General features: G+C 40.8%; 1 pseudogene; it reads right to left on the reverse strand.

The window, feature by feature from the left end:
• Nucleotides 1–2472: 2472 nt before the first annotated feature.
• LOC139930257 (cytochrome P450 2D28-like) lies at nucleotides 2473–12265 on the reverse strand (annotated as a pseudogene).
• Between the last annotated feature and the right edge of the window lie 1314 nt (nucleotides 12266–13579).

Below are 13579 nucleotides of genomic sequence, written 5' to 3' on the forward strand. Positions count from 1 at the left end.
ATTGACTTTGTGAAAAGACAAGCCCAATAGTCTATTTTACATCAAACAACATGTACTGTAGTAGTAGTAATAGTGTTAGTAGGCTAATACTCACCACCTGTCAGATTGTTTTTTGAATTCGAAGCCTCCGATGTAGAGCACTAGTGGAGTCTGTCCGAAATGTTTTCAAAGCAGGCTGTAAGTTTGCGGCAAAATAGCGCGTCAGCTAACATGCTTTTTTTTTGTTTTTTGGGGGGGATTTGACAGAGTGAGAAATAGGAGGTGTGGCGTGAGAGCGTGTGAAGAGGGTCATTTGCGTGAGTCTCACACTCAATGCGTGAGAGTTGGCAGCTCTGTCACTTACTCTGTATAATGCATGTCTTGTACTTTGCAAGAAAGATGGTTAATTACCAAGAGTACCACCAATACTACTTACCACCTCAAGAGGGCAAGCGGAGTGAAGCTGAGGGGTCCTGTTCTGACGACGTAGCTTCCTAGTGCTATTCAGTTGGACACAGTAGACAGAAGTGAGACCGTGCTTAACTGATTGCCTTCTGTCTGTATTTGTGTATTTTGCAGGTGAGCAGACATAGATAATCACTTCAGAAAGAAACATAAAGTGTTGTAAGAATGTGGGAAGTAGAGAACACTGCGGGATAAGTGGCCGATATAATAAATCCCGAGAATAGATGGTTAGCATTTGCCGTGGTTGTTTGCTAGCACGGCAAACTGCTAGCTATTGTTATGCTAACTGTGACGTAGACTTAGTTTGTTACATATGTCTGTTATTTCATTGCATTGTACAATGTCCTACAGGAGTATGAATGTGAATATGTGATAGGGAATTATATTTTATTTGTATTTTATTGATAGTTACTCTAGAAAACACGAGGTAACGTTAGCTTCCTAGTGCTATTCAGTTGGACACAGTAGACAGAAGTGAGACCGTGCTTAACTGATTGCCTTCTGTCTGTATTTGTGTATTTTGCAGTTTTAAGTAAACTCTCCCAACTCCTTCACACACTTGTGAATGGCCTCATTATTCAAGTGTGCAACAATCGGCTGGAGTGATGTAAAGCTCACCCGCCATTACACTCTGGAGCAGAGGAAACACATTCTCTGGAGTGATGAATCATGCTTCACCATCTGGCAGTCTGAAGGATGAATCTGGGTTTGGCAGATGCCGGGAGAACGCTACCTGCCCAAATGCATAGTGCCAACTGTAAAGTTTGGAGGAGGAGGAATAATGGCCTAGTGCTCTTGTGGCTGAATGGAAGCATATCCCCGCAGCAATGTTCCAACATCTAGTGGAAAGCCTTCCCAGAAGAGTGGAGGCTGTTACTGCAGCAAAGGGGGGACCAACTCTATATCAACAGTACCAATTCAAAATGCAGTATCAATCACTGTCAGCAGATGGCAGTATTACATAGAAACAAGTCCAAGTCCAAAACATAGAGAGAAACATTGAGACTTTCCAAGAACACAAAGACAAACATGGCTTAGAAAACCCAGATCTCTTGACATTTACAGCTGAGAGATTACTTCCAAAAGGAGACCAGAACAGAACCTTCCACAAAGGTGAATGGTGTGATTGAAATAACTAATGCATACAACAAGAATAAAAGTAGAATATCAGCCCTATATCCAAAAAATGATCAAGAGCAGAGTTAACTTGAGGCTAAGAGGGAATCAGAATTTGAAAATGAAATTAAAGATGATGAATGATGCAATATGTGCAAAATACAACACACCTCCATCAGTTTACGGTTGTGGAAGGAATTCTTTTTGGAGAACATAATTTGCTTCTTTATCACACCTAAGGTTAAAAATAGACAAGTCGGTATTCAACAACAGTGTTGGAAACGTTGTGGTCACATTAATGTAAAACATAACATAAAACATACATTCACAGACACTCACTGATTTTCCCTTACCTTAACTGATGAGAAACAGTTGAGTTCACTCAATGAGTTCTCAATGAGTTCACTGGCATATCCACATGATATGCACTTTATTCACATAGACACTTTATTCGCATAGAATTCCACTTTACTTAATAGCATGAATGAGACTGTTGTACACGCATTACAGTTCTATGGTTTCTGTAATATTCCCACATGCAATGAGTAAGCATAAGAATTAACTGGCAATTTGTTTGATCTGTACTTTCAGTTACTTCGGTTTGTACTTCCAGTTACAGATTACTTTCAGTACAAAGAGAAAAATGCATAAATTAATTTGATTTGTATGCTACAGACACAAGAAAAACGATTGCACTGTGAGTTCTGCCACAGTGGAAATGCATGACAGGAGGTGAAAGTGTGCACTGATAGTAATGATTTATAGTGGCATTCATAAAGCATGTAATCTAACAGTGTAAGAGTATACGAGGGTGGAATTTTCAGTTGAATTCCCCTCTAAGTCTATCTATCACCTTTCGGTCTATGTTTAAATTTGGACAGTGACATTAACTTTCAAGGCCTGATTCAAGACCTATTGTGCACTCTCTCTGAATTGGACCTCCATGTGGTAGGGTTTGGGGGGCCTTGGTCAGCCCAAAAAGAGGAGTGTAGTCTGGCTGTCCTGTGTCCTCTGGCCAGGTGAACTGGAACCTCCTCAGCAGAGTCACCATGATCAGGAAGAGCTCCATACGAGCCAGGCACTCTCCCAAGACACATACGGGGACCTGTGGTTTAAAACAGCAACATCAGCATGAAGAATATAAACAACTACAAAACAATTGCCATTTCCCCTAGACTGGCTCGTAATGACTGCTGACTATTCCCAAATAAATTGTTGGTATTATTGCTCTGTTCTTGCTATATTTGCCAACACTACACATAAACAATTAAGATACAACACATAAAATACTAATTAACATCAACATTTTCATCTGTACCGCAGTGAGATATTTTCTGGTGATATTTTCTCAATCAATCAAATCTATCAATATATCTTTTCATCTATCTATGAATCTATTAATCACCTCACCCACCTGCAGAGAAAGGCATGAAGGCCTCTGGCTTGACAAACTCCCTGGTCATTGAGGAAGTTTTCAGGGTTGAATTCATGAGGGAATTTCCACTGTCCCTCCTCATACAACACTGAGGACAGGTTGGGAATTATAATGGTTCCCTGTAGAAATAACAACAAAGGTTGGAGTTCTAGTAGAATTTGAAAAAAACACACCTCTCTCTCCACTGCTCCCTCTTCCCCATGCCTCTAACCAGGCCCTCCTTCTAGCAGATACCTCCCTCAAACCATTCAGGGTGCACGTGGTTGTCATTGGTAATAAAGATGGGATTCAATCTCGTTGATCTTACAGCATGAATTACTGTCCATCAAATTGATGACAGTACATGTAAATTATGTTAACAGTTAACAAATAGATCATGATGTATAAATGTTGATGTATAAATACACCTGGATGAGTGTACAAATTTAACCATGCTGATTCCTAGATTCACCTAGATTCCTCCTGATTCCTAGAATTCTAGATTCATGCTGATTCCAGGATTCCTGCATCCAAAGGTTTAAAGCCTTATATTATGCTCCAAAGATTAAAATAATAAAGAAAGGACACTTGTCTGATAGCTTCTAACCCGCAAGAGGATGACAAGGATGCCAAATGGTGCCCATATTTGTTTGTCCTTGCAATTGAAATGTTGGCCATGGGCATTAGAAATAATCCAAATATAGTGGGTCTTAGAATCAAAGATTTAGAGCATAAAATCTCACTGTTTACAGATGACAATGTTTTCTATAACCAAATCAGTGGGCTGACTCGCTATGTGTTTGGTTCGACTGACATGGGGGTGAGTAGATAATAACTGAATTCTCATTTCTGAACTCCTTTAAGAGTTCAGAAGGATATTACCATGATACTTCTGAAGCCCTTTCTATCATTTTATCTATGTCACCAAGTTTGATTTCCTCTTACCCTGGGTATGGAGTATCCCATGAGCTCTGTGTCTTTAGTGGTGCAGTGGAAGAAGACACCGAGAGTAAGAGTGTCAGCTATCCTCTGGACCTCATGGATCACAGCCTGCATGGACAGAGACAGCCATTAGAGTAACATACTGCAGTACAATCTACAGAAGTTCCATCACAGAACACCTCCCATTGTAGACTATTCGGAAAAACGTTGTTTTCAACATTCAGAAAGCGCAAGTGGTGCTCTGGTAGCTCTGATTGAAAAGCGTGAGTTTTGACTACTTTATACCTGCATGTAGGGCATCTGGTGTCTGTCTTCAAAACTGGCTTGATCCTTCCCATCCAGAACCTTGTCTATTTCCTGCTGATAACGCTCTGAGAAAGAGAGAGGAAGAGATGGGACAGGAGAGAAAGAGTGAGAGAGGTAAGAAAGACACAGAAAGATAGATGGTAACTTACAAATCTCCATTTCCAAATAACCATGCAAGATATTTAGAAACATGATGTGTTATTTGACAGTCGATATGGTAAGATCAGGGATAGAGGGAGAGAAAGAGTTAGAGGGATAACAGAGGGATGCAAAGATAGAAAAAGCAACAAACAAATCATTGTTACTGGTAACGTATAAATCTCAAACCATTGGTTATATGACAGTCTACTGTAATATGAAAGATTGTGAGCATGTCACAATTGTCAGATTGATAGACAGACAAATATAAGGAAGGAAGGCAAGCAGGCAGGCAGGCTGTACATACCCTGTATCTGTGGATGGGTCGACAGGTAGAGGAAGGCAGTGAGCAGGTAGTGTCAGTCCCAGCAAAGTGAAGATCCGCAATATATACAGAAAGCTGATATTCCGAAAACAATGAGCCATAATCTCCTCTCTTTGGACACAGGGAGGGAGAGAATAAGTAAGTAAATACTATCCCTGCTAACTGTTACTAACTATTCTCTCATTTAGTGTTTTATGTTACCCCATCCTAATTAACTACTTTAGCTAAAATATGTGACTGTTCAGCAACATGGTTCAAAAAAGGATTATCCGCACACTCAGTTAGAGCTCCTTTCTTAATGCTTTATGCAATGTAACGTTTCGACCCTAAGATCTTTGTCAGGCAAACACCCACATGAGAACAAAGGCAGTATAGACGCCCCACAAGTGACACACAATTGCAATCAATTACAACAGGGTCACAGGTAATCACATACCCACAGTAATGTACAAACTATGTTACAGACATTAAGTTGCCTAGGCCCCACATAGCAGTGCAGTGGGGTGCCACAGCAGCTAAGGCAGATGTTTATTTGTGACTTTTCAGACTCATTTCAGCCTCTTGGGCGAGTGCACCTCCTGCTCAGTCTCCCACTGTCATTTAAGTTTTTAAATTTTTTAAAGTTGATATATATTTATTTTGCTTATTTTATTTAGTTGTGTGAGTGTAAAGTAGGGCACTCCTGAAAAAAACACAGAGGTGCTCAGTCAATAAGAACTTTACAAGAAACTTAACATTCCATAATTTGCTCCAAACTGGCCTGTGTTAGTAACAGGATTTGTAAACAGTAAGGGGCTGTGTCCACCAAGCGACCTCTAGAGCGCTTGAAGCGCTGGTGCTGAGCGCTTTGGCAGCACCAGGTGAGCGCTGGAGCGGGGAGCGCTGAGAAGACGTCTCTAGGTGTTGTTGCTATGATTAACGTTAACCTAGCTAACTTTAGCTACAAAACAGCAGGATGCCAGCTCTTGGTCCCACCCCTGCTACACCCTTATTGGTTGGTAGAACTCTGAAGTGAATGATGAGTGGTGTGCTTCAAACAAAGCTCATGGCACTAAGCACAAAAAAGAGGTGAGGTACTGTTTTGGGTCGTAAGCGCTGAAAGCGCAACCTTTTCATCGGAAATAATGAAAAAACAGCGGCAGAGCTTTTTTCACAGGTCTTTGGTGGACACGGGACCTAACATAACACGTCTTCTGCTGCCCTATAAACTTTAACGGTAGGTAACGTTATTACCTTGTGGCATTTAAAGGATACAGCTGGTGTTTTTAAATACATTTCTTATTGTCAACAAATCCTATGAAAATAACAAAATCAACAATGCGTTTGCTCTACTCCCATTACTTTCCAACTTCCCACGTTCCCTTTTTAGCCTTCAAACCGGAAGTCATTGGCTCCAATTGTAAGCTAAAAACCTTTAAATACAAAGACATAGTTTCAATTTTAAAAATCTTACCACGAAAAGTCAGGCTATTGTAGTTATTACCAAATCAAATTCAAATGGGAACAAATTCTTCATTACAACGGGGACTATTTTCGGTGCTACGGAACTACTTTCCTGAGATGGAAAACGTGTTTATGGTCAGCTTATTAAGTTGTTTGAGGAAAAAGTCGGAGCACAACCCCAAGAAGGTTTACAAAAGAAAACTACGAGATAACAATGAAAAACGGGGAGAAAATAACAAGGAAGTGGCTAACGTATTCAGTCAGTGCAAATGCTGTATTTTGTTCTAGCTGTCGTGTCTTCGGAAAAAGAGACACAGCTCGGCAGCAATGGCTTTCGGACGTGGAGAAATATCAGTAACCATCTGAAAACTCATGAGCGCAGCAAGGAGCACATAGAAAATATGGAGAAGTGGCGCCACCTTGCAGAGAGATTAAAATCAAGCACCACCATCGACTCAATTAACCAAGAGTTAATAAACCTGGAGATCAACCATTGGAAAATGGTCCTTAGGAGACTGTTAGCCATTGTGTGCCATTTGGCTGAACGGAACCAAGCATTTCGAGGCCACTCAGAGCACCTTTATGAGCCCAGAAATGGCAACTTTCTGGGTCAGGTAGAACTAATGGCCCAGTTTGATCATGTAATGAATGAGCATTTGAGGAGGATTAAAAACAAGGAGTACAAGGACCATTATTTGAGCAAGCAAATCCAAAATGAACTCATATCACTGGTCGCACAGAAAACAACAGATGCTATTCTTGATCAGATCAAGAGAGCTAAGTACTTTGCTGTCATCATGGACTGTACACCTGACAAAAGCCACACTGAGCAGTTGTCCATTGTCATGCGTATAGTAAACTGTGAAACAAATGTTGGTGTTTCCACTGAGGAGAATTTTGTGAGTTTTGTTGATGTCCATGACACAACTGGAAAAGGACTGTATGATACTTTCATAAAGCAGAAAAACTAAAAGTAAACATCTCTGACTGTTGTGGCCAATCATATGACAATGGAAGCAACATGCAGGGGAAACACCTGGGTGTACAGAAAAGAGTGCTGGACACAAACAAGAAGGCCCTGTGTGTGCCCTGTGGGAGACACACCTTAAACCTGGTGATTGGTGATGCAGCAAAGTCCTCTGTACGGTCAGTGAGCTTCTTTGGACTTCTCCAGAGACTATACAACGTGTTCGGCTCCTCTGTGCAACGGTGGGAGATTATGCAGGAGCATGTACAGTTGACCGTCAAGAGTCTGTCTACAACCAGATGGGAGTGCAGAATAGACAGTGTGAAGGCCCTCCGGTACCAAATGCCTCAATTTGTGGAAGCCTTGGCACTTACCACGCATGCCCTGGAGAAAAAGGATGCTGAGACCATGTCCACATCTCAGGCCATTCTAAAAGAAATGAAAACATGGAGTTTCATATTGTGTGTTATTATTTGGTATAATATATTATATCAAATAAACCATGTCAGCAAACTCCTGCAGAGTCCCCGAGTCTCAATAGAAGCACTGAAAAGAGAAACTGATGGAGTAAGAGACTCTCTACAAGAGTACAGGGACACAGGACTCAAAGCAGCACAGACAGATGCGAGAGAGATTGCAGAGGAGTTGCAGATTGAGATGAAACTGCCAGAAGAGAGACAACGGAAGACAACTCGCCAGTTCCTTTATGAAGGAAGAGAAGAAACACAGTCCACCCCAGAAGAACGATTCAACCGGGAGTTCTTCTTGTCACTTGTTGATACAGCACTTAGTAGCCTCAATGATCGATTCACCCAGATGGAACGTTTCTTTGCTCTGTATGGGTTCTTGTATTCAGTAGATAACATGAAAAAAGCAGTCCAGGATGTGACACTGGGCCTTAGCTGCAGGAACATGGAGATAAAAACAGAAGATGTTGATGGTGAGGAGCTGGAACTGGAGATAAGGGCTGTAGTGAAAGCCTTCCCAGACCGCATTTCTACCCCAACAGAAATGCTGGAATATATATACAAGGAAAACCTCCTTGATTTATATCCCAACCTGAGCATTGCACTCCGTCTGCTTCTCACCCTCCCTGTTATTGTTGCCTCTGGGGAAAGGAGTTTCTCAGCTCTAAAACTCATCAAGACTTACCTGAGGTCTACAATGTGTCAGGAGCGGCTGTCAGATCTTGCCATTATATCAAAAGAGCAAAAAGTCAGAAGAATGCTGGACATGGAGGACCTGATATTGGCATTCGCAAATGCTAAAGGCCAGAAGGTGAAAATTAACATCTAAACACCAGCACACACACAGTAAGTATACAGTTGTACACTAACCTTTCCCTCATATAAACAAGATAGTTTTAAATTTCAAATGTTTCTAATTATTCATTGAGATATTTTCCATTGGATGTGATCCCTCTCCTCCTTAAGTTATTTACCTGCCCCTTTCTCTTTCTCTTTGTCTCTGTCTCCCTCTTCCAATTTCTCTCTCCAGATTGTCCCAACATAGAATGATGTCAGCATCCAGACCTCCATGACCCTCCAGCCACCCCACTGACCTGCTGCCTGTGATCTGTGACCTGGGTGAGTACTTAGCATCCCTTCACCCTGTCTTTAAATCCTCACCCCTCCTCCATTTTCCATCTCTGAAGACCAATGTCACTGAACAATAATGAGTTAAATAGTTTTAGTAGATGAGATAAGGCAATAGATAAGAGCAATGTGTGTGTAGGTTTGATTATTGTAAGTAGAGGGAAAATTCTTAATGTATAAGCATGCCTTTTGTCTTTCCCCTCTCCAGATCTGTACTGGGTTGTCAAAGTAAGCCTGACACAGATCACCAATCAAGCAACAAAGCTGGAAAGAGCCTAAATCAGAAGGTCTCACACACACACACACACACCCACACACACACACACACACACACACACACACACACAGTTGTGGACTTCGGACTTTTACCCCTAGAGAATAGTGGATGTTCAAATGCTTTATCAAAAAGCATGTACTATACTTTTGTCTTGAAAGAATTCAAGATTATATACTTTTTATACTATACTCTTTTTCTTGCCATATTGTCTTCTTCTAACTGACTGAAGGTCATTTGAAGTTCTTCAGTTAGAACAGTTAGAATTCTCATTTGGGTCTGTCCTTCTGTGGCTTTGTTAACTGACAAAGAGTTGCCTCCTTTTGTTCACTAGCTATGTTGCGTTAAGCAAAATGGAGAAGGGCCTCACACATGGTCTTTGCCTGAGGCCTCCAAATCACTAAAACCGCCCCTGCAACTATATTCAATAATTTCTGCCACAAAGCAAATCCTCCACTGGTTGTCCACACTGATTGTGTTGTGTCTTCAGTCAAGGACCACTCACATTTAAATTACTTTAATACACAGATGTCAGTATCAATGATGACAATATGATTTATAAATATAATAAAGACTGACCTTTTGGAGATACAAAGCTTTTCAGCACAGACATTTTTCCCAGGCCTATTGAACATACCTTAAAATTCTTAAAGGCTTTCTGGAAGGGTAGTGGCAGGTGGCGCACCATTGGAATAGAGTTATAAATCTGTAGGGAGAGAAAAATGTCCAAATTCTTCATACTACATAGCCTTCTAATTGTATGCAATTTTTAGTATATGAGATGCAGATGTAGTATGTGAAACATATCTGTAAGAATACTGGACCTAAATGTGAAGTACGGATCTCATGGTTGCTACACAGTTCTTTTTTCCCCACAGTTCTTTGCGCCAAGTCATTGCCATGGAAACAACGCAGTCGGCAGAAGTTCTCCAAACAAATTTGGCAAACATATGTTTTGTGTTTTTTTTTCCCCATTGTTGCAATTTTACCATTAATTACTTAAAATGCTGTTAATAAATTTAAAAGTTTTAGTAAATTTTGATAGAAAGTATATTCATTTGATATCCCAAATAATTATATTTTAGAATTTTTGGCACAGGAATATATGCAAAAAGTCAGGCGAATGAATATTTTTTATAGCCACTGTAATGACTCGTACACAATTCATTTGCCGAAGTGATGTGCCTGAATTCTCAACACAATTTCACCACCCAATGTACTGCACAGTGTGTATCTTGCAAGCAGCCAAAACCACAGGTGAATTTTGAAGCCAATACGGAAGTGGCGGCAGCGGCAGTCGGCACTGTGGCTCTCTCTCGCATTGGCTGCTCTGGCTCCAAAAAATGTCAACATGGCGGCGACTGTAAACACAATCTCCAGGCTTCAAAAGAGCCCTTCAGGAGCCAATGGGTGACGTCACACTCACTACGTCCATCTTTTTTTTTTTACAGTGTCCTATGTCCTTGACGGAAGATGACGGACACATAACAAAGTCTTGTTTGTGCTAGCAAGCTAGTGCTAGCTAACTAGATCTAAGGTAGGCTGGCTAGCTACAGCGCTATCAACTTAGCTCTAGCTTGCTCTAAAAAGTAATCCGTCTTGTAAAGGCTGGTTATTTATACTAAAACTAGTACCAAACAAAAGGGGGCGAAAAATAATAATCACATTTTATTTATTTTACAGATCATCACTACAAATGTCTTGAATAAAACGTTCAATAATAACATGGGAAAAAAACATGGGACTAGCTTGCCTCTGGACGGAAAGCTCAGTTCAAGTGCAGTGCTTTGCTTCTTCCATTCTGATCTTTGTTAACATCTGAATTAAAACAGTTCTGAAAAAAAACTACCATTCTAATGCTGCGCCAATGAACAATTTCCTTAGTGTGATGATGGTATTGTGTAGCTTGTTTCTTATTGTTTCAAGCTGTGAGTCACCATAGCCCAGCGCCCAATGAGTATCTTCGAATTCTCTTTGAAAATGCGAACAAACGGCTTGATGTACTCATCCTTGTAGCTGTGCTGAGTGCTAAAAAGGACTTGACAGGTGATGTTGGAGGCCGCATTATGGAACAACACCTGAGGATTCATGGTTTTACCTGGAAAACAAATGAACAATGATTCTCTGACGTGATCTTGACCAAAGTGAGTCACCAGTGGTCACTGGTAATTTTAATTTCCCTCTATAACAACTTTTCAAATTGCAGGGCTGGGTGGAGTTTTCTGGGCCACACAAGATATTTATTTATGCTATTAAATTTAAGTGAAAATGTTATAACAAAAAATAAGAAGACAGTGCATTTATTTGACAGTAGAGCCTGGCCCAAGAAATCGACCCAGTCTGTGACATATTGAATTACACATTACGAAAATTGAGAAACACTGGTAACGATCAACCAATGTTTGGCCCTGTAGTGGACATCAGGCAAATGAGTAAACCTTGGTCAGAGATTTGAGATTTGATTTTGAGACCTGTTTCGCCATACAATGGCAGTGAATGGAGAGAGATCGCCACTACTGGAGCAACAAATAACAGAGAAGCGTTGATGTTGGGCTTATATCATGGCCAGGAAGTTACAAAATCAGTACAAAAGTACAAAAGGTACTACCAAAGTTCAACATAACTTTAATTAGTAATCCATGGCTATTCCTGTTTGGATAGTGAGTGGAGGCCAAGATCATGATTGCTCCCTCTCTATCATACCAACACTCTCCTCCAGGACCTTCATCAGGCGTTCTATCTCTCCCAGAATCCTCTCCTCCATGGACTTCTTCCCCAGACCAAAGTTTCTCAGGGTCATCAGAGCAAAGTGTCGGTGCTCCCTCCAGCAGAGATTATAATCTGCTACAGTCACTCCAGGAGCTAGGTGCAAAAAGGTAGACTTTCAGAGCGTGAAAGGATAGAAAGGGTTATCCACATTCAAATAAAAAATTTGAATGGTCATTTGGCTGCCAACTAAAAATGTAAAATGGTGAATAATATTGTCAGGTTAAAGTTTTATACAGTGCATGAGACTGGTAATGTGTTATCATGATAAAGACATTGTTTCACTGAAAATTCCAGTGGCAGTTGTGTTCAATAGTCCAACTTTCTTAGACTTATCCATTCTTCACACATAAAATAAACCATTTTCATTGCCATTCTTGCATAACAAGAGGTACTTGAGCTTCCCAATGCCTCATAATCACCATGATTTATTAAACATTTATGCTAATGAGGCATCATGATTAATATCATGCGGCGAGCCCCCAACAGGGCTAACGCTCACAGGGAAGAGGCGTAGAAGAAGAGTGGCAGCCATTTTTAAGACATCCATGTCAAAAAAAACTAGGACAAGCCACACAAAGTTGAGATTTTATACTTTATTGCAAATATGTTTTACTCGTGTAACAGAAAAGCGTTCAAGGACGTCAGAAAGCTTGTCAGATGGTCTGGAAACCTTGCCTAAATGAAGTCAAAGTGTCGCAAAGATTGTATCCGCACGGTTTTTAATGGAACGCCTCTGGACTGGCACCCACGCAGTGTAGTGACAGTCCCAACAGGGCTAGGTCTGTATCAGTGTTAAAGTCAGAAAGCTGTCTCTGTAACAGGACCTCTCTGGCGATGGAGGTGATGAGAGCCGTCCTGCTGTGGTTGAAAGAGACTTGTCCAGCCTTACTACAACAGTACAGGATCCGCATCAACAAAGTTAAGTTTCAAAGTTATGTGACACTGAGAATAGGAAACAGGACAGTTATCATTCCCTCTACTCATTTAGTTAATGTAACCTTGTTAAAATGTGACAGATCATGGTACCCCACCTGTACCAGAAGATTTGCAGCCAAGAATTAATATTGTTCATCCTATATTTAGGTAGCTAGTGTTAGTGTGTGGTGAAACCTCGTCTCCTCAGTCAGTAGCATAATAAAACTTACCTACACCACCAGTCCAATGCTGATACATTTCAGCTCTGGTTGGTGTGTCTGTTCATTTTGACAGAAACATTGGCAAATATCCAATCTGTGAAACAGTTTTTTCTATCTTGATACTACTTTGGCTGCCCAAGAAATAATACTGGCTGTTGAAATGCTGAGTCCGTTAGCTGTTGTGTTTGCTTGTCTACAGTTAGCTTGGTCTGCAATGATTTCCCATTGGGTACTATTCCTCTTTCCTGTGTAAACCAGAGATGCATACCTTCCCATGCTGTGTTCTCCAATGATTAACAGGCCTAATCCATGATTCGCGTGATGAGGAGTACTGGGGACAAATTATTGCAAAACAGTGCAGCATGTTTTTAGGACATTTACCTTTGAAGATCATTAAAGACCATGGCTTTGAGACTATTGAAACTGATCATTAACTAACCTAATCATTTGCTTGTTCTCCAGGAATGGAAGTGGGAGGAATGGAAAGTAATCCAGATCTTTGTTGAAGGGAATAAGCAACACAGAGTTTATTGTAAACTAATAGAAATGTTCAACCGTGATGCCTAACCCAGTCCCTCTACCTGGGTAGTACCCAACCTCATCTGAGGCCAATTATCCTCTTAATTGGTACATTCTGGTTGTTGCTTCCTCAATCCTAATCTCAACCATAATACTGAGTTCATACTGGAGCTGAAGCTAGTGATGTTACG

The sequence above is a fragment of the Centroberyx gerrardi genome, chromosome 4, assembly GCF_048128805.1.
Source record: "Centroberyx gerrardi isolate f3 chromosome 4, fCenGer3.hap1.cur.20231027, whole genome shotgun sequence".
NCBI classification, from domain to species: Eukaryota; Metazoa; Chordata; class Actinopteri; order Beryciformes; family Berycidae; genus Centroberyx; species Centroberyx gerrardi.